This window comes from Varanus komodoensis, unplaced genomic scaffold, assembly GCF_004798865.1.
Source record: "Varanus komodoensis strain SLA01 unplaced genomic scaffold, ASM479886v1 scaffold9, whole genome shotgun sequence".
Taxonomy (NCBI): domain Eukaryota; kingdom Metazoa; phylum Chordata; class Lepidosauria; order Squamata; family Varanidae; genus Varanus; species Varanus komodoensis.
In genome coordinates, this window is record NW_025336598.1 from 20315350 (window position 1) to 20340418 (window position 25069).

General features: G+C 39.2%; 1 protein-coding gene across 3 annotated transcripts in view; it reads left to right on the forward strand.

Moving 5' to 3' along the window:
* Positions 1–25069, forward strand: part of LIMCH1 (LIM and calponin homology domains 1) — a 233810-nt gene that overhangs the window by 31047 nt on the left and 177694 nt on the right. The window lies entirely within an intron of this gene.

Consider the following 25069-nt stretch of genomic DNA (forward strand, 5'->3'; position numbering starts at 1 on the left):
AGAGCTACCCTTGTTAAGCAGAATCCCAGAGGACCTATTGAAGAGAGGGTGCTGATATAGGAATTAAGGCAAGGAGGAGTTCTGTCACAAAGATGCTGAAGTCAGTGGGAGGACCATGGAGGAAAAAATGGGGGAGCATCTGACTGCAAGCCTGTTCGTCTGTCAAGTATGGTAGGCTGTTCAGTGAACAAGCCATCCGTGGCGACTGATTTGCAGAGTGGCTCAGCATGACCTATGCAGAGAATAGGGTAGAAATAACCTGTAATGTTGCCATGCTGGCATTTGTGAGCATGTATATTCATGTCTCATATGAGTACTTTGTCTCCTCTGTGGAATGTTAGAATGATGTGGCATGAGAAAAATGCACTTAGGTGTACTGAGCACTCCAGCAGTACTGCTGCTTGCTAATTTAGACCAATATGCTCCAAGTTTGTTATACCAAGTGATTTGGGCAACCAGTCACTCAGTGTTTGTCTTCTCAGATCATGCAGGTGGTATTTTGGTGTAGCTGTAAGCCCATGCCATCCTGGTAGTCATAACTGATCCCTTGTTGGGGTGGAGTGGAAGGGCTAACAGTCTTGCTGGTGGGTGATCAGGGCTAAACATTCTGTTTGGCTCTGAAAGTTTAATCAGAATTACTGTTTTATTGCATACATTTGTCTCTTGATGTGGATTATTCCCCCCCCCCCAAAGAGACAGATGTTTACGGATGTTCTCCCTCCATGGAATTCTCCAATTATCTTCTGTTGTGCAAAACATAATACATATTTTTGCATCATTTAAGTATATGCAAATAATAAGTCTATTTTTGTTTGCTTTTAGATGCTTAATTTTAAGTGGGTTGGCTGTTACTCAGAAAATAAAATAGTTCACCAGTCATTTTTCCTCCTTTATTTTATTTATTTCCTAGACTTTTAATCTGCCCAATATTCACTATTTTCCTTTGGATTTGACTTTTCACAGGAGTTCTGCTTCACTCCTAAAAATCTGGAATATGAAGTTCATTATATGACTTGAGCTTCATATAATTTTTCAGTATTCAAAACATGTAAATCTTCTTAGTGATACTTGTTGGAAGTCTAGAGAAAGCTCAGAGGTTAACATTTTTAACTATCCAGGCATGCAGGATGCTTCTAAAACTGGAGGGAGCGGCTGTTCCCTAGTGATCCATGGCATTCATAGTGCTCAAGAGTGGCAAATCACAGCTGGGTAATTTGCAAATCCATGAAGAGCTGAGGAGTGGATGTGGGAGGAGGTGCGGGGAGGGAGCTGGGTGGGGGGTTAAAAATAAAGACTGCCAAGCTGCTGGAATTAGTCATATAGACTTGCCAAATAGTATCCATTTTTAACCAATGTAATCAAGCCAGCAATGCTTACCAGCTTACAGGCGTTCCTTTGCTAGACAAGATTGACCCCTCCCTGGAGATTTGCTTGTACCTTCTAAAAATCTGGAGAATGAAGTACAATATGTCCCCACAGGAGAACGCTAAGTGAAAACAGGTGCACTTTTTGTGGGGGAAGTGTCATTACATCTGTAGCAAAAGCATTTTTGTTGTCATGTGATAAATTCCCTATTTTTCTGAGTTTCTTCTGTAGATTTTAGGTGAACAAGGTAATGTTTTGTCAGAATAGCCTTATTAAGAAATGAAGATTGGTGGGTGCCTGTATATTGCATTTCATCCCTCCTGTTCTCTATACAGTTGCTTTTCATCACTGTGGATTTATTTCTATTTGTTGCTGTGATGATTCAAAATTTACTTGGGCTTTTTTTTCCCTGGCTTGTGTCCAGTTAAATTATCCTTGTCTGGCTTTTCAGCATCAGTCATGTATTCTTTCTTTATTTCTTTTGTTCCTGGTTTCAGAAAACCTGGACCCGATGAAATTCCATCATTTATACTGCTGCTCTTGCTTCTTGGCTCTGTACTGAATGAGCTCCTGAATTTTGCTTGCTTTACCCAAAACGTTGGTGTATTTGGAGCAGGGCTTTCTCAGTGGTGGTTTCTTGCAAGCCTTTAAAAGTGGACCTATGGTAGACATCCTTGGAATGCAACTGGTACTACTCTTTCTAATATTGTTTGTTTTTACTTTGTATTTTTTGTGCAATATTACTTTGAATTTGAAATTGAAAAGCAGTTAGTCAAAGCAAATAAAAAATAGGGTTGGTTTGCTGAGAGTGCAATGTATTTACTATATCTGGGCATAACATTGGTTTATCCGTATGCTGAAGGGTGATCAGTAGCCATTGTTTTAAAACAAATTACTCTTGATAAGGAAAACAAAGGCAAAATATACCACTGGTATTTTAGGAGAAGGTGAGAAATGTGACATAGGAACTGAATTAAGGAAGTTTTGTATGTTGTGGATTATGCAAGTTTCAGTGCTCATCTCCTCATTTGTGTGCTGTTAGGAAGTTGCTGCACTAAGATGGGGATGGAATCTTGTACAGTCAAGGAGATTTTACAGGGAGACTGTATGACAGTGTAAGGGCTAGACTTGGGGTGATGTCCATGCCTTCCAGCATCTCCCAGTAGGAACCCATCTGTACCATGCAGTCAGTATCTGAGTCCCTCCTCTAAGTGCCTCTTTCCAGGAAGAGGCAGGTGAGAAGGGAGAAGGTATTCTCGTTACCCTGAATATGCAAAGCCCTCCAGGGAGGCACTCTTGACACCAACAGTAGGTTTAGATTTTCCTCTGTTCCCAGGCATTTGATTTGTGTGTGTGTGTGGACTTAAATAACCATTATAGACCTATTTGAAAATAGGAAGAAATGAATTTGCTTGAGAAAAAGCAAATATTACAGAAAGCAGAACAAATTTGTCCATCTCTAATCTTGTCTCAAGTGTGCTGAATAACTACCTGAGACAGAAGGAGTGACCCAATGGTGTTGGATGTTGTATTATATTACAGTTATTATTACTTTACTTACTGATATGTCTGGGCAATTTAAATCGCACTTCAAAATGCTGGAGATGAATTTAGAATTAAAAGTATCAGATTTCCTGACAAAACAATTAAAAGCTTCACATGCGCACAAAGCATCAAATACAAACCTGGTGGCATGGTAACTGCTTAGAATAATTAACCCAAGGAAAAAAGGCATCTATCAGGCCTTCTGTGTGCCTTAGCACCAGGGTAGATTTGATTTAAAGTTGCTAAGACTAGATTTAAATCATGATTTTCTACATAATTTGCATGCATGCCTGCCTTAGAGGAACTTGATTAAAACTGGGTCTCTTTTATGGCCTGAAGCCATTATAGGTGTTCTCCTTCAGGATAATAATATGATAAACCTTAGGCTGTACACAAAAAAGATCCAAAGACTTGTCAAAAGGGTTCACTTTGATTTTTACTGCTTGCCCTTCCCTCTTCACACTTAGCTTCTTGTGCAGATCTATTCCACTCCCAACAATCATTTAATGTTTTACAACTTAGCCCTTAGAGGGAAGGGTTGATTTTGTGTACATAGATTTGCAAAGAAACTATGGAATTAAGGTCTTTTTCTCAACACTCTTTGTTTATTTTATGACATTTTTTTGCCATGAAGAAGAGGCATGTGATCCCTGGAGACACAGAGTCACAGTTTTGAGAACTGTAAAACCAAGCATCTATGATAATATTTTCTAGATTTTAAAAAGTGCCCAACAAACCTCTGGATGAGCATGACATGGTGAATGGATTAATGAAATCAATTTACCAAATATTTTAAAAATGGCATGAATAGAAAGCATCATGCTAATCTTTATTTCATGATGAATAACCTTTGGATTATGATATATCTTAAGTAGAAAACCATCTTTAGATTTGTATTTTAAAAATCCTATTTAAATAAAAAATCTGATTTAAATTTTAAACGTCTGATTTATTTTTTTAAATCTGTTTTTTGATTTAAAAAAATCACTGATTTTTATCCACCCTGTTTTCTTCTTATCAATGATAGCTTAATAAGTTTTGTTGTTGAACAGAAGAGGAATGCAAGGATGGTTAGGAATAGTTTCATGATACCACATTCCATTCTGGGTTGATTTACCCACACGAATCTGCAAAGTCTGCCTGTTGCCATTATGAATATGCAACTCCTAGCGAGGTATTGTCACGCTTATTGTATTGTACAAATGTGTGTGACTGGTGTTTTTAAAGGTGAAACAGTGCTAGTCTGTGTTATGTGTATTAATTATCACTCCCTCTGATAGTTAATTCAGGTAATGAGTGCCAATGGGATAGCAATCAGAACAAGGCTACTGAGGAAAAAGAGGAGGTACCCACTTGCTTGGGTGAACTCTAAGATATGCAGATGTACAAAACATTTAACAAAATTACAAGAGAAACCCTTCAACCCCCAGCCAAATAGACTGCATTTGTGGTTGTATTCATGTGGAACCATGGTACACTGAATGTCAGGAAAGAAAAATGGGGAAACTGAGGGAATGGAGAAGGAGAGCGTGAATTGACCTTCTTGAGCCCCTTTCAGTTGATGGTATCCTGAGGTATAGCGTGGATAGCTAGTGGACTGCAACCTTGAACAGAAACACAACGGTTGTGTGAGGGTACACTGCGACCGTCTGTTCTGGGACCCACTTTTGATGATAACTGCCATGCTAGCATCCAAAGTGTTATACTTTGACCTGAAGTTTGTAAAAGGAATGTTTGCTATGAGCACTGACTAAAGGCACAGTCTTATGCAAGTTCAGCTGGCCATGGTGTGGTGGAAGTTGTAGGCCTATTTCTGTCTAAACTTGCATAGGATTGTGTTCTAAATGATCTTGAAGGAAATAAAAAAAATAGCTTTGCAGTCTTTTGTGTTGCCCTTTGTAACATAATTGCATGTCTAATAATGTCTAATAATTGCTTCACTTTGACCTTTTCTATAGTTAATATTTTCCCCATCAACAATTACTCATTGGCATGAATAGCTTTCGCCTTCTTTGCCAGTAGACTTTTGCACATCCGTTGCTATTTATCACAGCTGTGAATGCCGTAGCTCCCCTAAAAGCAATTTATGATGGTATCTTCATTGGAAGTAAGCCAGATGGCAGCTAGAGATGATTTGGCAACTCCTCCTCCTCCTTCCTCCTCAGGTGAAATATCTGAAAAATTTCAAGTGGCATGGCGGATTCAGTAAAAACAATTACATTCCTCAGGGAAATTATGTACGTTGGTGTTTGAAGCTGTTACAAGTTCCAGAGCTTTTATGGAACTTTAAGCTGGTTAAGTAGTCTTTTCCTTAATATGGACACAGTACCTGCCCTATCTTTGCATTGATCATGTTTGGGATGAAAGTCACCCATCTCTTTAAAATACTGAGCATGCATTTGTTCTAATTTTACCTTAACTCATGATTGTTTGCCTGTTTTGGTAACTTTACCATTGGATGACTTCTGCTTCCTGATTTGTCCATCTTTTTGGGCTGATTTACATAGCCAGGGAAAGCACGAAAGGGTGTTAAACTGTTTTATTGCTTTTGGATTGTACATGGCATATGGTGAACATGCCACATGAAGAGTCTAACGCATCTCAAATCTACGTGAATCCATCCTGTTCCGAAGTCTGTCAAAGAACTCAGCCACACAGGCTGTGAACATGGGAATAAGGAATATTAGGTGGGGTTGTGTGCAGTTGAATTACTATGAATAAATTGCAATATAAGCTTTAAAAAGTGTTCATTTTTTCCTTTGCTGGTCAAATGCATTGTCACTTTATCAACTGATCTTCTCAAGCATATTTTAAAGAGGGGTTTTGTGAAAAAGAATCCTAACCTTTTTTTTGGCATTCCTGGCGTATGGTTATTAGTTATACTTTGTGCAGTTTTCGACTCACTCTGGTAAAACCCTCATGAGTGTTTCAGCACTATTCTTTGTAGCAAACAAACAAGATAGCATTCCACAGGTGGAAAGAGTGCTTTTAATCATAGTAAAGTAAAGGTAAAGGTTTCCCCTTGACATTAAGTCCAGTCATGCCTGACTCTAGGGGGCGGTGCTCATCTCCATTTCCTAGCGAGAGAGCCAGCATTTGTCCGCAGACAGTCTCCATGGCCATGTGACCGGCCTGACTAAACACCGAAGTGCATGGAACGCTGTTAATCATAGTGCCCTTCTCCTAGTACCACACATTGCACAAACTTGCTTCATATTGTATTATTATTATTGCATTGCATTTGGATCCTTCTTTTATTCATCTTGTGAGGGACCCAAGACAGCTTACATAGCTCCATTATATGCTCACAACAGTAACCTTGTGAAGTATATCAGACTGAGAGTGAGTGACTGGCTGAAAGTCACCCAGTGAGCATCATGGCTGAGTGGGGCCTAGTAGCAGGATTTTCCAGGTCCACAGTCCGATGCTCTAACCCCCATGCCACATTGGCTCTCATACTGTATTCTTTCATTCATAAACAGTAGCCTACAGTGCCCTTGCTTCTGAAGCAGGCATGTTAGTAAGTGGGTCAGAAGGAATAACAAGTAAAACATGTTCATATAACCTAGGAGCCTGAGTACAGCACTGAATTTCACTATGGATTTAGTTGGTTTATTGATAGAATAACTACTAGTTGAACAGTTTTGGTAACATTTACTGTTATAATAGTTATATGAGGACTTAAAACTATCGATATTTTATTAAGAACTGCTGCTGGTTTTTGTGAATTTTAAATTGTGTTGAGTGTGATTGTTTGTGGAAAGGTGACATGTAAACACTAAAATCTAATTAATGTACACTGTACAGGTGGTTCCCTAGCTAAGAATGAGTTCCATTCCTAAGAATGTCCTTATATCAAATTTGTAAGCAAGTCAAATCACATGAGTAAGCCAAATGTTTGTCCATCTGTGTGTGTGTGTGTGTGTGTGTGTGTTACCTTTCTCTGGATATGAAACATTTAAGACACACTTCCATATTCTCTAAAACATCTTAAATACAATACAGCATCATAATAATGATAACAATACAGTAATAATAAAGTAACTACATGTACTAGAGAGAAAGAGATAATATGTGTGTATGTATATGTATGTAAATATACCTCAGGGAGCACCTTTATCCATACATTCTTATCCATCCATTTAGATCCTCCTTGGATTGTCTCCTCCGAATACCCCCCCCTATTGAGATCAAGGGGGAAAGAGCTAAGAGGAGGCCATTTTCGGCAGTAGTGCCTAAACTTTGGAACTCATTCCCCAGGGGTATATGTCTGGCACCAAGTGTTCTTTCTTTTAGGAGCCAGGTGAAAGCCTTTTTATTCAAATAAGCTTTTGGTTAATTTAATTTAATGTATACTTTTATATTTTGTTATAGATTACTTATTTAATTTAAATGTTGGTTATTAATCTATTAGTTGTATTTATCATGTTTTGTGTGGTTGTATTTTATCACGAGATGGTTTATCTATTATTTTATTGTTTTATCTATTTTATCTGTTTTATTAACTGTTTTATCACTGTATTGTATGCTGTTCTAAGCATTTGTAAGCTACCCAGGGACTCTCTCGGTTATGGAGCAGCATAGAAGTGGAAACAAACAAACAAACAAATAAATCAGTATTGTAAAAAACAAAAGAAACAGTTCTTAAAACAGTTTAGAATATTCATGAATTAACATTAAGTCGAACTTTAACTGATTATGATGGAGGTGGATCTGGTGCTGAAAAATCAGGGTTTGATTGTGCTGTGGGGGTGGGGGACTTATTACTGGAGTCTAGGGTCCATGAATACTCTATCTCTAGGGAACTACATGGCCACTGAGAGATGTGACTCTAAACAAGTTGTGTAATTCCAGAGAAAAGACCTGAATATCTCTAGCAAATTTCTATCTTTAGCAAAAAGCCATGAATATCTCTTGGGAACTAAGTAGCCACTGATGATGCATTACCACATGCATTGTGTAGTTCCCTAGAAATATTATGGCTTTTCTCCAGAGATATTCACATAGGATTTAAGGCAGTCTTATTTGTAACTTGGATATTATCCATAACCAGGACTACCTGTAATGACGTTTTGTACTCAACAAGGATGGAAATCCAAGCCCAGGGGCCAAATTCTGATCTCCTGGTTTCTCCAGATGGCCATATCCCTTTCTCCCAAAGGTTATATTCACTTTTCCCCAAACACCAATCATTTGAAGGTTTTTCGGCCTTTAACTAAGTTTTCTCTCATGCTGGATAGTTGAAATGCCTCTCCTAAGACTTAGTTATTGGCAGAAAGCCAGAATAGTCTGGTTTGTCTGCTTCCTTTACTTCGTCCTCTGTATCATTAGGCTATTGCCTTTGGTCCATCAGCAATAGAGACTTCATCCCCAAGAGCTTCTCCAAAATTGAATTTGGCCTTTGGGCTGAAAGAGGTTCCCTAAATCTGATTCTGATAGCCAGTGCTTTTTTTGTAAAAAAAAAAAAAAATAGTGCCCACGTCTCTGCCGACAGTAAGCACACACACCAATCCCAAGCCGAGCAGGGAGCAGTGGAGCGTCCCAAGCAGCTATCTCTCACTATCAGATAGCAGATAGCAGACACAAAGACACAATAGCAGCCTGCAGAAACTATGTTAATGATGTTTGCTGCTGATCTGCTAAGCTGTTAAAAATCACTTCTAAAATCCATTGAAAAAAAGGTGCCAGAATGCTGTTCCTGTGCATTCTATGACAAAAAAACCCCCCTGCTGATAGCCAAGAAACAATTAATGGCTACAATACTGAGTCTGGTTACAGAATTTTAAAGCAATAGAATATAGAGTTGGATGGCCAATAAGGGCCAATAAGGGCATCAGTCTTCAACACCTTCTTCAGTGCAGGACTCCAAACTAAAGCGTTCCTAACAGAGAGTGCCAGTGTGGTGTAGTGGTTAAGAGTGTGGAATTTGGACTCAGACCTTCTGGGTTCTATTCCCTGCTTGGCCACGGAGTGAACTGGGTGACTTTGAGCCAGTCCCAGACTCTCAGCCTGGCTTACCTCACAAGGTTGTTTTCGTGGGGATAAGATTGAGAGCAGGAGGAGTAGACTGATGCAAGCTGCTTTGAGTTTAAATAAAGGACAAGTTGGATATAACTCAGATAGATAGATAGATAGGATGACTATTGAATGTCTCCGGTGTGAGAGACCCCACTATCTTCATCAGTAATGCCAGCTGCAGTACCTGAGAATTCAGTTGTTTAATAAATTTATGCACAGGAATCTGCATATCTAGACATTAGAGTCAATGTACATCTGCTCCTCAGCATCTAACTTGGAGAGGATTAGTATATGTGTCTATGACTAAAATAGCAACTCTATTTTAGTAACTCTAAAATAGTTACATTTTTAGTAACTGCATATTATAAGAATTTTTAAACGGAGTTTTCTGAATGTATCCCAAAATCAAAAATAAGGGAAACATAGGGAGAAGTACCAGGAAATACAGACTGTCCCTAGAAAATGGAGACAATAGGGCAGGGGGAAACAAAATGGAAAACCAAACCAAAAGTTGTGGTTATTCTTAAAAGGCCAGTATGTTCCAGAACAGTGCACTACATGGAGTTGGAGGATGAATTTAGGATTGGACTTAATGAGTCCTTAATGAGTAGGAACTGTATGAAACTAAATCTTGTGACATTTATTCACCATGTATGAGCTTAATGCTAGTGACTGTAGATTTGAAGTCTGCAAGATCTGCTTCAGGTTTTCCTTTCTCATTCACCGTGTCTCCCAGGTGGGTCTTTCTAGCTGTTTGGTTTCATATCCAAGATTTTGGTGAGTGTGTGAGAGTTTATTTATAGTAACTCTTTGGGCATTTAAGGTGCTGACAAGTTCTTTCCTTCCTTGCTGAAAGTCATGAATGACTGCCACCGTACCTGTTATCAGCTTCCACAATCCTTTCCTGTTCTTTGTGTTTAAACCTGTCGACAGTACTTTTTCTTGGTTGTGTTGCTAGTTGGCAAGTGTTGTAGAAATACAAATATGCACTTATACCCAACAGGGTAAAGAAACTGCTTTGGAAATGTTTCTTTTTATTATCTTTTTGTTATTTATTGCAACAGTGTTGTGGAAAGTACTGTTGAGACTGTGGTTTATTATTCTGAATGAGTGTGTAGCTAACAGTATTTAAGTCATGCTAAGATTCTGGCCTCCACATCAGTTTGCATGCTGCTTGGTACTCTTAGAAAATCCATGGTCAGACCCAAAACTGGTGAGCATTTGAAACAGGGTTATACTGAGTCAAACCACTGGTCCATCTAACCCAGTATTTTCAACACTGCTGAAGTGGTGAAGTATGTGTTCTGCTCCTGAACTATGACCTTGCCCGACTTATATTTTTGGCTTGAGAGACAGACTAGGTTCACAGTAGACAATAACCTATTGTGGGCATTGGCCACAATGGGTTGTCATGCTGTCCAGACCTGTTTACCATGGGTGCCTTACATTTTGGGAAGAAGCCATGAAGAGAATCCATGGCTTACTCGAGGGTGGTTCCTGCCCATGATAGGTCGTCATGCTGAACTGATGAGACTGATTTTTTTGTGGGTTGTCATGATTGGTCACAACTGCTTGGCAAAAGCATTAAAAAAGTGTGTACTCTGCTGTATACACACAACGTTGCTTGCCGGACTCTGCCTAGAAACAAATGGCACTGTGGTGGTCTGGGCCCACCCTCCCTCCTTAGCAGTGTCCTTCCACACCTCCCAGTCTTTCCTTACTCCACTTGTCCCTGAAGTAATTTCTTCTAACTCATGTGAACCAGCTGTCTGTAATCAACATGGTGACCTTGAAGAAGCTTGTTATCCTCCCAGCTCTGGTTTTGCCTTGAGTGTGCCCTTCCTCCACCCCCATATAGCAAGGTTTTCAAAACAGTTCCTCTGGAAAAGAATCCTGTAAATGTTTTAAATAAAGTTACTCGCTTTGATACTTAAGATTGTCCAAATCTTTCCCATGATGTATGCAAAATTTCTTTTCATTTGCACAATAGTTTCATTTCAATCAAGTTTCACCATCTTTTTAGTGAAAGCTTGCAATCCTTGCTTGCTTAGCCTCTGGAGCCCTAATCTCTTCTCCTCTCTAATGGTCTTGGCTGTGCACGGGAACTAGTGCTCCATCACTCAACTTCGTTGCTTCGGGTACTTTAGTAAATGAAGTATGCAAAGTTTTCCGAGTTGAACTGCTAAAGCGACTTGTTCCCTATACACTGCCATGGATCCAGAGTGAGTGCTGAGTCCTCACCCTCCCATCCTCTAGAGATACCTCTTTACAGAAGCATCTAGTCAAGCATTGTAGAGTCTGGTCATGATGCATCTGATGCCTTTGGCATATCAGAGCACTTGGACATTTTACTGGACTGAGGCTGAACTTGGCTCATTCATGGATCTCTGGATAAATCCAGAGGGGTAGGAACAGTTACAGAGCACTAAGGATGATACTGCTTTCCCCTGCTTCTTCTAGCAGATGTAACTGTCAGGCTGCTATTGCACCACCACAAAGTACAAGGAGAAGCTGCATGGGCAGAAGATGATGTTTAAGGAAATCGCAAACGCATTCAGGTGTTGTGGGCATTTCTGTGACAAACTCACAATGATCCTGGTTGATTGGAAAGATGCAACTCCTGGTTATACTGCTTGGTGCACCTGTGACATTCAGCTGCCAACATATGGATAGCTGACCGTCTCCAACCCACAAAACTTTCTCCTTGACTCCAAGCCACTTCAAAAGATGCTGAAGTACTATTGTCCATATACTGCATGGACCATCGTACCTAGTATGCCCAAGCTATGTGAGGGCCCATTATTGCAACTATTTCAATCCTCCCCGATTCTGGACCGCCCCAGAAACTGTACAGTGTGAAGCCTACAGTATACCCACAAATCTAGCCTACAGAAATTTCCCTGCTCCCCAGGAAAAGTCTATCTACAACATATTTCTTTAGTATAAACAGACCAACCTATTTTCACTTTAATTTTTATTGCTTGTCCCCACCCTACACACTTAGCTTTTGGTGCAGATTTATTCCACTCCCAACAATGTTCTTCTATACATTGGTTATTTCAAACCTTTGTGCTTAAGAGGGAAGGGGTTGATTTTGTGTACATAGAGTTGCAGAGGAACAATCAGATTAGGTCTTTTTTTCAGCTCTGTATATTTTGTAACATTGTTGCTATGAAGAAGAGGCATGTGATCTCTGCAGGAACAAATTCACAATTCTGAGAACTGTAAAACCAAGCATCTGTGATAATATCTTCTAGATAGAAAAAATGCCTGGTAATCTTACAAGAACCCCTGTAAGGATTTTAAATGTGAATGGATTAATAGAATTCATTTACCAAAAAATGTAAATATTGCATGAATATACAGTCTCATGCTACATAATGAAAAAGTAATTCTTAATCATTATGACTAACCCTTGGACTATAATGTATCTTGAACAGAAAACTATCCTTAGATAGATTTTTTCCTCAAAAAGTATTTTATTTTTTAAAATTCATTTAAAACAAAAATATTTAAAAAGATTTAAACAAAAAAAATCTGATTTTTTAAAACATTATCCTCTCTGGTGCAGTGTGAACCCAGAGATGTTCTGCCTAAAACAAAGGACTTGGCACTGCACTTCTGGAAGTGGTTTAGAATACTTTCTGAATGGAGATACAGTGACTTTGACCTCCTCATGGAAAGGCACAGCAATGTAGCTCTCTTCCATCTGTTCTGCTCAGGTGAGTCATGCAGAACAGGTGAGAACACTCATAAGAGTGAGTGAGCTCATCTTCCAAGGGACTTGGTCAATGCCATGGAAGCATGGTGAGCACATATGTAACCTTTTCAGGTAACTGAATGAACAGGAACAGAAAAGAAAGAATCTTGCCTGTGTGGATGATTGCTTACATCATCTGGGCACCAGACCAGCCCATGTGTGAGGCATGGCAGCTTCATAGGTAATTTTTGATGAGGCAATGAAGGATCAAAGTCCCACAGGTAGATGGAAGTACTTCAAGATGGAGGTGGGGGAGGCTTGGCATCACATGTATCCTGCTTACTCTGCAAGTGTTAAGGAAAAGCAACAAAAAACAAGCAAGCAAGCAAGCAAAGCAAAACTGGAAAAGCCAAAGAAGGCAGTTTTGAGGTAGTGCAAGAAAGCAGTAATCTTTTCTATGAACAATGCCTGCTGTGGTTCAATCCTGAGAAAGGATACACATTTTAAATGCATGTGGAAAAATCTAACTTAAATCTACTTAAAACAAATAGCAGATTGCTATAATCGTCTGTTTCTTGAACATTCTCTCTCCTCTCTTTGTGCATTTAATGACAAATATATGACTATTTAAGGAATTTTTTAAAAAAACATCTTGAATAATGTTCTGCAACATGTAACTATTACTTCATTCATTAGGGGTTTATTATGCATTTGTAATCTCTCATCTTTCATTCATAGATGTTTGAGTGGCTTTTGAATGACACTCCTTTCATGAAGACAACATGGTGCCTTTTCATGATGCTGTTGTCTCATGTTATTTCATGTGTTATTTAGAGGAAAGTCTGGTATTATATCTTAAATCCTGACAAACAGATCCCAGACCTCATGTATTGCTGCAAATCTGCTATACTGCAGCTATACCACAGTGCCCCCTGTGGTTGGCTAATAGAATATATAGAAAAGCAACCCTTCCCACCCCCAAAGGTTGTATTTTTCCTCCCACAGTAAAAATGAAAGAAGCCTCAGTGAAAGAGTGAGTTAAACCTTTCAGCCCTGTATACTGGGTTTAAAAAAAATCAATAGTTGAAACTGACTTTGAGGTAAATACACAGTGAAAATAACTTTTTCATTCTTCATATAATAACTGTTTTCTAACACCAGCTTTAGACTGGCTTTCTCATTTGGTCTTCTGCTTACAACTGTAGATAAATGAGAGATTAGATTTACAACACTTTTCAGTTTCTCATTATCTGGAGATGGATCTTTTCTTTCAATAAAGTGACATTATATTTTAGATACTTCTGGTGACTAAAAAGTACTTCTTGGTCTTGGTCTTGTGAATGTTTTAAGTCAAGCTACAACAGGAAGTTAGCATTCTTGCAATTGTAACCATGTTGTCTGCAATATGACCCTGTGTGTTAAACACTCAGACTATTAGGAGGCATAGTTACCTGCTATGAAACAGTTGCAGAAAGTGATCTTGCAAGGGAACATGACCAACATGAATCTGTGTTTACAGTTTTGCAAATGCTTTAAAAAAAAGTGGGCACTGGATCTGTTCCTTCTGTGCATCGGATTCCTGCAAACACTTGATGATTTTTCAGTTTCTGAACAGGACCAGACAAATGTTGCAAACCTAACCCTATGTCCGTAACTGTGCGGACAGACCAGTTGTTATAAAACAATGCAACACATGATACAATTGTAATTTGAGAACACCCAACTGAAGTAAACTAACTACAAGTATATTGTAAATAAGTTACGTGAGCTCCAACCATACAAAACGACCTAGAAATAAGTCAGAGTAGAATTCAGACATGTTAAGACAGTGCAGTCTTGCTTTATCCACATGAGAAGAGGTATGATACCAGTGGGATTTCCTGCACAACATGTTGTATTTAATTTTCCCACCAAATACTGAACTTGTAATTTGCTTTTTAAAGTACCGCCTGGGAAGCCAAAAGAACATAAGAGAATTGACTTTTAATGTGAAATGTTTGAAACCATCTGTTTATTCTGTCTCTGCACTGTTGCCATTTTACTGCTTGGTGAATAATCAGTCTTCAGATAGTTTATTTTATGGGTGAAAGACTAATTAAAGGCAAATAACAGTATCGTGATGAATCAAAATAAATCTAAAAGTAAGAATGCAGCATATTCATACTTCCAACGACTGTCAGAAATATGGGACAGGTGCATTATATGGTGTGCAAAATCATTTAATATGTCTTTTTAAAAGAGATCATGCCCTGCATATGTAAAAACTCGTGACAGATCTAGACTGAGGCAGTGTGCTTCAGTGGCTAGAGGACTGGGTTAGAATGTTGGAAATCCAAATTCACCTGTAAAGGTCACTTCCTGCCATGAGCAATGACAGTTTTTGCTTAGTGACTATAGCAGAAAATCATGCTTGATAGGTATGTTTGAATGAGCCGTATACATCGATAAAACTCTCATACCAGTTTGCTTCAGACAAAGCCCTTTTCACTGGAGTCAGTGAACATATTCTGCACCTGTAAGTGATGTGCAAGAATGTGTGATTGGGCTCTCCTTAATTTCACAACTTCGATGTCTGTGTTCAGTTGTGCAATTTAAATTGCTACGGGTGGTTTGCTGGTAGTTTTCAGAGAGAAAACTCTCTCTTTCAGATGAGAAAAATACTAATATAGAGACACTAAAAGACACTCCATTCTGCTCTGGAAGAAAAACTAGGTGGGTGGGAGGCTGTTGAGAGCAATTGGCTACCTTTGTATTTCCAGATCAGAAGCTTTCTAAAATACATTTCCTCAAATGCCTTCTTTTCAAAGGTGTAACTTGGCTTGAAAACCAGCGGCATTCTTAGCACCTGTGATTGTTGTAGAGAATCTTGTTACAAAAATTCATTCCTTTCATGATCGCTGTGAAAATCCGGTGGGTTGAACATCTTTCAACTGGAGAAGGTAAAGCTCTGTTGAGTGTTTAGGGAGAGAGATAGTTTTTTGTGTATGTTTTGCCAAGATCTGCCCTTTCTGAGTGAGAGATTACCAAGAAGCAATATCTAAATTCTCTGGCTGGAATCTGGATTGTGAAACTTAATAGATCAAAATGAATCTGTGAATAGAGAATTTGGGTCAAAGATGTGTATGGAAATGTTAAGGTCTGTTCCTTGTCTTAATGGCATTTCAGATCTGTTTCATATCATGTGTCTAATCTGCTTTGTGTCTGTTTCTGTGGTTCAGTAAAGTTCTGACCTTATTAAAGCTGTGTGGCCAGAAAACAACAGTGTCACACACTTCAATGCCCACCCTAAAAATTGTGGTGGCAAATGGGCTACTGTGACATATTTCAAGAGGCATTTCAATGTTTCAAGAGGTATTTTGATTCTGATTAAGGTAATAAATGGTTACAAAATTGCTGTGGTTCCCTATTAGAGGATCCAGTCTAAGATTTTTTTCCCTGCCCATGGGTATCACAAAAACATATAACTAGCAATTATGAGGTATGGATTATGCAAAATTATACATTTTGGGGGCTATAGATTCTTTGTTGTATACTATGCTCTTTTCTATACTGTAGAGGTCAATATTGTGCTGATGGCTTAGAATATTCCATGGTATTAAGGGCCAGAGAGAGTGGGAAATATGTTAGCTGAATTATACATATGCTTGGAACTAAGTGCTGTCTACCCTGTCATCAGAAAAAAGATCTAGTGTTGCTCTGGCTGTTATTGGTATGATGATATTGGCAGTCAGTTGTGGACTCTGGAGAGAAGAAACGTTCCATGATATAATAGGAGGTCTGGAAAGCGAAAGCCTCCTTTTTGGGTCATTTATTTAAACAACAACAGCAGTAACAACAACACCCGCCCCCCCCCCCGGGGGGGGAAAAAAAAAAAGAAAGGCTCCAAAGTTTTACTGATACATGCAAAATAGGAGCCTGGGATATATATCGGTAAACTACTTCAAAGACAAAGGTCACATGTCATTGCTTTAGTTTCATTATGGTTGTCTGTCCCCAGATATTAAATAACGGAGTCACCCTAACCAGGTCATCTCATCCTGAGATCTTGTATAATAGGACGGCATACAAAAGCTTTTAATAAATAAATAATATTTAAGTCATAACAGGTTGTGGGGTTTTTGACCGTGGACATAATACTGTGTGTACCTTGATTACTAGATATGTTGGATGTTGAAGCCCCAAGAAGACAAAGAGATAAAGAGCTACACTTACCTAAGGGTATTAATTCTGGTTTAAACTTGTTCTTGTGTATCCTGAAAAGTGATAAACAAATTTCATTATGGTATGCCCTTTCAGAATCTATATAATTATTTTACCTAGTAGAGTATCTATAAGAAAAAGAGGAATGTCCTGTTCTAGTTGCGCAGATATCCCTAATATTCTCCAACTAGAATTTTAGGATTGGCCGTCCAAATCCAGCACTTTCATCTGTAAAGTCTTCTTAGTGCTTCACATGGATTCTGGTGATCATCTAGGTCCCTCTCTCCTCAACTGTGCTAAGGCAAGTGATGCTCTATCAATGTTTGGAGTGTTGAAATGGAATATTGGCTGGGTTTTTTTTAAACCTCAGCTTTTGTCCTGTTTTTCCTTGAAGGGGCGGGGGGACGGGGTGCTCTGGAGTCTCAGAACACCCTTTTTGGCAGACATCAACACCGTGGTTAAGCGATTCTGTTCTCAGGGGAGCGTTGGAAAAGCTAATCAGCACTGCTTTGAAATATATGATAACCCTATCATTAGACCAGATCTCATACCAGAATGTAACAAGAAGCATATATTTGTTTTTATTGCCATTGACTGGAATTCTGGAAGGCTGCAGTTGTTAAAATTTAATTGGTAACTCACCCTTTCTTTCCACTAGCATTTTGAACATGGTAAACTGTAAGATAGTAGCATTCCTTAGGTCTAGTTCATAAACAGTAGGTGGAAAAATGTCTGGTTACAGCTGTGGGATTGTATGGTCAAATGCTTCCTCAAGGAAGTAAATCCCTGAATATATAAAATTGGCCTATCAGAGAAGCTAGACTAAACAGAAGTTTCCTGAAAGCAGAGAGAGAAAGCTAGCTAAAACCTTTGTCCTGGATACGTGATACTTGCAGAGCATTTTTACAAAAAAGAGTTCTGTTGCATGTGTAGACTCAGATCTTTAAAGTGGTATTTTCCAGGAACCTTATCTGTTCAGATGAACTCGGCATGAGTAATGACAAAAATTGACATCTATCCCTGCACCTCACCTATTAGAAAAAAGTTGAGCTTTGAGGCCAGCAGTTGTATGGACTGGTTTCCTGTTTCCTGCTCAAATACTGCTGACTTAAGATTCTCTTGGCAAATGCCACTGACAGCAAAGGACAGACTGAGACTCCAAAGGGAAGTGGTGAGAGACCCAGAAGTCATTTCCCCAGACACCTAAGTTCTCTTTCCTCAGCAACCAAAATTGAGCTTTGTTTTCTGCCTTAGGACTTGCGGTATGAAAATGTTGCAACAGACAATAGTTCTCCAGCTTTATTTTGATTCAAAAACTAAAGTATCTGAGGTTTAGGACATTCTTACAATTGAAGCCTAAGGCAATTCTTGTCAACCAACTTGTAAAATAAACCAATAAAAACTATTATGATAGGAATGTATCTTTTTTACTCTCTGTCCAAATTACCAATGATGAGGCATTTACTGGAATAGTCATGGAAGCTTGAAGGTGACTTGAAGCAACTTGTGTGACTTTTCTTGGATGTCAACTTAATGGCTGTTTTAGGAAGTTCTTTGTCTAACCTTGGGGTTATTTCTATGCATGCTGAGGTTTTCATGATTTTAGTCTGCCTAAATATGCATAGGATTGCACTGTTAATGAGTTTTTCTTACTATGAACTGATGTGACAGGGTTCATGAGTCAAACATCACAAATACATAGGATTGCTGCACCCAGAAATGGTTTTGAGAAGCTTTGAAAGGTAAAGACAGCTATCATTTTAAGGATAGTGGTACCTCTCTGTAAGCCAGTGTAAGTTCTTCTTTTCTTGAGCAGTATCTGTAACAGCATTTTTACAGATTTTCAACTGCTGGGCTGTTTCTCTATAATGCTGGTTGTGAATCCCACTTTATGAAGAACTTCCTGTGACTAATCTTAAAATCCTATATCACAACAAACATGAATGGAAGTAAACCTAGCCAGCTTTCACACTGTTGGTTACTTCGGTTTTTTTACTATGCTAAAATCTTACTGTGTGGCTCCTCAATTTGCAAAATCAATCATATGGCTTACTTTTCTTACCTCCAAATAGTATCTGGAAACAATAGTACTACTATCATACAGGTAGGAGTAGAACACAGGTTCCATAAAGGAAAAACAAGTAGGTAATTAACGTTTGGCTGGAGCCTTGGGAAAATGTTAGCAGTGAAGGTCTTTTGTATAACTGAACCGAAACCTGAGAGCTTTAAGAAGTATAGCACAAGGTAGCTTTGTGCTGAAACTGAAGATTATGAAGAGAATGGAGCAAACTGTGTGACTGATATACAAGATATAGACTACCACTCCTTCAGACTCTTTCTTCCTTCCTTCCTTCCCCACCTTAAAATCTTATAGAAGAGGGAGTAGGTAAAAGAATGTGAGAAGTTTCCCAGTATATCTGGCCTCAAGGTAATGTGAGACAATGTCAAAAACAAAGCTTAAATAAGAGGTATCACACTCGTACTTGCTTGGACTTAGAAGGATTCTGTGATGGTTTTGTCAAGGATATTCACCTGGGTGGTAGTTAAAGCTGCAAGGTTGGATAATCAGAAGATGGGGTCAAGAGCAACCCTTTTAAAAAATTAATAGAAAAAGACAAATGAGATTTTATTTATTTATTTATTTGGAACTTTTATATGCTGCCCCGTTCGCAAAAGCCTGGGGGTGGCTTCCATTTATACAAAACAAGTAAAATACAGCTTACAAACAGATTCCATTTCAGTGGTGCATTATATTGATGAATAAATATTTTGTTAACTCAAACATTCCATATTGAGTCAGACTGCCTGGGAAAAAATTATTTTCCAACTAACATTAAAGGTTCAGTTATCAACAAAAAGTGCTTACAGGTTGCAGTGACTTGATCTACTTCTGCCTTGTCTAATTTTATGGGCAGCCTTTGTCAGGGATATGGGGAGCCAGACCTTATTCTAGGTCTTGACTCTTTCAGGTTAAAGTTCTGAATTGGAGCTGGAACTCCAGTCCTGTTAGCTAAGCAAAGGCTGATTACCTAACTTATATAATTCAACAATCCATGGTCAGTACAAAGGCTCCATATTTTTCTAAAAAATCAACTCCTTGCCAATCAGAGGAGTTTATTTTTTAGAAAAAATGTTTCTCCTGTGCAGACTATGGTTACTTCATTGAATTTCGGATACTTGAATCCAGTGTTCCTCATCGTGGTATCTGTGTATCAACCTGCCTTTACTGGAAGCCAAGTGGCTTCAGTCACTTGGAGTGCCTTCTACCAGCTTTAGTTGTTTGCCAGCAACATCTTTTCCTGGATAAGATTTGGGTTACAGCGCATTTATTTATTTATTTATTTATTTATTTATTTATTTAAAACATTTCTATGCCGCCCCCATCGCAACAAAGCCTTCGGGGCGGCTCACAAAAAAAAAAAAAAAACAAACAAAAAAAAAAAAATTGCTCCAGAATGCAGAAACCAGACTCAGTGTAGCTACATGCAGTTCCCAGATGGTCTCCCCTCCAAGCTCAGGCCAGCCCCAGTCTTGCTTAGCTTCATCGTGGTGGCTACATGTGCCTCCAGACCATATAATGTCCCAATTAGATTACTGTAATGTGTTGCACATGGGGTTGCCCTTGAAGGTGACCCAGAACCTTAACTAGTGAAGAATGAGGCAGCTAGAATCATTCTATCCATTTTAAGGGAGCTTCATTGGTTTTCTCTTGCTGTGGAAGCTACAAGCTCAGGGTAATGTGGGAAAATTACATGACAGGAAAAATGCTTGCATTTGGTATTTAAGTACTATACTCACTTTCTGTGCTTCCACTGAGTGCATGAACACCACTATGCCTTCAGACTCAGGATTTTTTTAAAGTTTCTAGCCTTATATTTTTAGAAATCCTGTGAATATATAGGATGCCCCCCCAAAATCAGATGTTGTTCAATGCTGAACAATTTTCCTAATCCCAATTTAGAGCCTGATATCTCTTTGACCTTTTTTTTGCTATGAGTAGGTTGCTTGCTGCATTTCTGAAGTTTGTTTTGATAGTTTGGTTAACTGGTTGGAATAATAGCAAGTTGTGCAATTCCATTGGCAACAATGAAAGTGCTTGTTTCTTCTAACAAATGGAGTTGGGTTTGAAATGAGAAAACAAGAAGGAGAAATGGCAGAAGGTATTGACATTTCTTTTCCTCATGGAATGTGCCTGCTTGGGTGGATTATGGTTCCAAGAGTGTGGTATTGTTTAAATTGGCTCAAGTAAAAGAGATGCTTTCAGATAATGGACCTTTGATCCTGAGACTTTTAAGTTCTTCTAAATAATCTTGATCTTCAAGAGGGAGGTTGAGGTGATCTGTCTGTTGCCAAGTCCAATTTTACTGGGCTACAGCAACATAACGAGTCCCCTCATACTAAGCATAGTGCTTTATCTGTTCTCCATTGGTGATGAAAGAATAAATAACGGAGCTATGGGGGAGGATGGCTAAACCTCTAAAGTTCTCAATTTTGAGTGCTATATATAATAAATTCACAGAATCTACCATTTTATTATGTACTGCTCATTTTTTCAGAGTTATCCATGTTCTAAAATAATTACTCGTAAAACACAGGGGTTTTTTTAGGGGGAGGTAGGGTAGGGAAGGGAGGGGAGGTGGTGTCAGAATGAATACTTTTTGCTACTTTTGTAAGTGTACATAAAATTACAGTACTCATGTATTCCTTCTCCGCTCATTATTTTTTGGAAAGCCACCAAATGGAATGGTTATATAGCTTAAGTTGTTTTCTGCCTTACATGTTGGATCAGCCTGATAGTGCAAAATAGCAGCATTCTCATACTTTGCATAATAACTTTTGTTTAGGTCTGTAAATTTTGGCAAAGCCCTTTTCTTCCTTAACGGAACTTCAGTATTTCCAAATCATCTCTCATTATCCCTTTGCACTGAGAAACAGGAAAGCTGCAGTCATGTCTGTGATTCATGACATTCTTTCAGTCCTGGCTTGGAACTAGTGGATACTGTACAGGGCACTTTCTAGACTATCCTGTGCCAAAATGGAAATCAGAAGTTAAAAACTGGTTTATTGAACAACTCCTTTCAGTATTTTCATCCCTTATTAATGAACACTCTGCTAAGGAGATATTTCAGTAGGTGAAGTGTTGGTGTCTTGTCCATTGGATGGAGCACAATGGAATCCTGTGTCACATTACAAAACTAACATTTTGCAAGGCATTAATTTTTGTAGAAAAGAGGTGTGCATTCATTCATTCTATAATTGATTTTGCAGGGTGAGGGGAGAGAATCCATGTCACCTGTATATTATCTAGAGCTGTATAATACCTAAGAACTTCAAACTAGAAAACTTCTTGTTTCAGCCCTGCCTCTCTTATGCACGCACTAGGTTACCCAAACAACTCACTTTCTTGGCCAGTTTGCACGTTGTCATGAAATATAAATCAGAAAATTAAGAGTGGTGGATTTGGTTGTTAACTCGCTGAGCTACATTGCTTCTTAAAGACAGGTGCTCATGGCTTGCTGTAGTTTGTGTCTTCCTTTGCCCTCTGGTCACTGCAGATACAATATCACATGGACCTTTGCAGCGGAACCTCAACAGCCTATTCTGCAAATAAGTGCATTCATGCTCACTAGTAAATCTTCTTGTAAATTTTTCTCCCACTTTCAGAGAGATGTGCACAAATCTGTTACAGTGTAGGAACTACTAATAAATAAAGTTATATTCATGGAAATCACTGCAAAGGTGAAGAAAATTCTACAAAATGGCTCCACTTATGAGCGCAGATGTTCTGCAAAGGCCCATGGGATACCTGCAGGGGGAAACATGCTGCAACAAGTTGCAGCAAGTAACCTGGATGAGTGAGCAAACAACCAACCCACCATATTTATTTTCAGCTTACCATAACATGCAAACTAGACTAGACAGTGACTTGCCTTAGGCAACCTAGTCTGTTCATGGACAGAAATAAGACTGAAACTAGGGTCTGTTGATTCAAAATTCACACTCTTAGCTGGTATACAGCATGCCATAATACACAGGAGATGACATGTATTCCTTCTCAAAAAAATAAGTACTCTTTTCTACACCAATTTGTGCTCATCAGTGGAACAGAGGTGTTTTGTAGATTTTTCCCACTTTGGGGTAGTTTTACACAAATGCAACCTTTCTTTCATATGCCTTTGGGGAAATATGTCCAAAATCGACTTGAGTACAGTACCTATTTAGCAATAATGTTAAATTTGTACAACTATCCTTCAGAGGTAGAAACCTGTACACCAGTGTTAAACTTGTGCAAATCACAGGTGTAATAAAGTGGAGGAGTAAGTTGACTAGTGTAATTTCAGGATGTATTAAAGATATCCTTAGCAAGACTGTGAGAAGTAGCCTGCAGGGTGTTTCTGGTTCTATTTCTAGGAGGCTCCCTTGCTGTTTTCAACCACCAATGCTGAAGTGACTGTCAGGTTTGTCCTGAGAAGGTGCCACCTCAATAAACCAAATATAAGCCATGGTTTCCAAGGCTGGCATGTTTATGAAAATGACCCAGAACAGAAGCTGGCTGTAGGGTTGGCCGTCATTGTCCAGAGTGGGTACTGTCCCCCATTTTCTCACATGTGCATACTCTTAAGCCAGGTCTAAATCAGGCATTTCAGATGAAGGAGCAGCATTTTCCACGCCCTGGCTGTTGTGTGGGTGCAAAGGGAAAAGGTGCCAGAAAACACACAACCAGTTTATAGCTTCAGTGGGAATTTGGATTCAGACAGCGAACATGAAAAGGTTCTGAAATGTCAGCCAACAACAGTATCAGTTCTAGGCCAGGGAATGTCTGAGGAACAAAGAGGACCAGCCCAGGTGGGTAGAGCTGATGGCCAGCCAACCTGTGTGAACAGGGAGAAAGCACAGCAGGGGGTGGAGCTGACAGCCAGACCTGATGAGCACCTCAATCTGCCGCTGAGAGAACAGGGGAGGGCTTAGGAACTAGACAGAGGGCACTTCAGGAGTTGAGCAGCCTGTCAGATGTAGAGGTCTGCCCCCTGAAGGGTGATGCTGGTTGCTAGGAGACAACACAGGTGGGAGATACAGTTGACAGAAACAGGAGTGTTGGCAGGCACGGTTTCACTACTTTGGGTGAACTCAGAGATATGCAACAATAGGGACATGTAATAATAAAGCTTTGTGCAAAGAAACACTGGAGCAGCAGCAGGAGGACTGTGGCTCTTGACACAGCACAGGTTTCCTTTCTCATCACTGAGCGGGGGAAGGAGCTTCACTCTGATCAGCGCTGAGACTTTCTTGTGTAGTGAGACAAGATAAAGGACAAGCCCCCTTTCCTGCTATTACTATTGGTGGAGAACAAAACTTGGTGGCCTGGATCCTGTGGATCAGTAATTTGCTGTGCTTGTGCATGGCTGCGCCATAGTTTTTTTCTTCCTTCTACTGGCCACAACTGCAGAATTATTTACCTAGGTTTTTATTACTATTACATGAAGATGGACTGTAGAGTTTGCAATGCAGCAGTTTGTGATCACTAGATTCCTGTGCACATTCAAATTTATTGGTTCTTTTGCCTCCCTGGCAGCTCCCTGCACTGAACAGCTGAATAAGTTTTTACATTTTCCCAGCAGCCTGGAAGTTTGGCAAGGGAAGCCACTATATTAAAAACAACTGCTGAGACCCTGATGAGTGAACATAGAGCGTCATGTCAGGGTTGGGGTTTTATCTTCTAATGATGTCTTGAAGACTCAGAATACCAAAATAAAATAAAATAAAATAAAATAAAATAAAATAAAAGCAAAAAACCCCTGAACCTCCCCTCAAGCCTATTACATGGTTACAATAAAATCAAGGGGGCGTTTTATCCTGAAGGGACAATATCCCTTGGAAAAGTGCAAATTTGTGTGAACTGGAAAACAGGGCAACAAAACACAGAAAGAGGATGTATGTCTTGCATCTTAATGCAGATAAAAGAAATGCTTTCATCTTTGGAGCAACACAAAGATTGGGTTTTGCTTCTTGCCAGCTTTCACAGGCATGATTTCTCATGTGTGTGAGCCAGCAATGCTAGCCAGATGCTGCTTGAATATTTAGCTCATGAGGGCCCCTGTGCACTGCAAAGAGGTGTCTCTAGATAAAGCTAGCCCTGTGGGTCAGAACACACATTGTCAGGAAGATCCCAAATCCAACTGGTGGGAAGAAGACCACTTTAACTACAGCCAGGATTTAGCTGTAGTTCAGGGTATGCAGTTC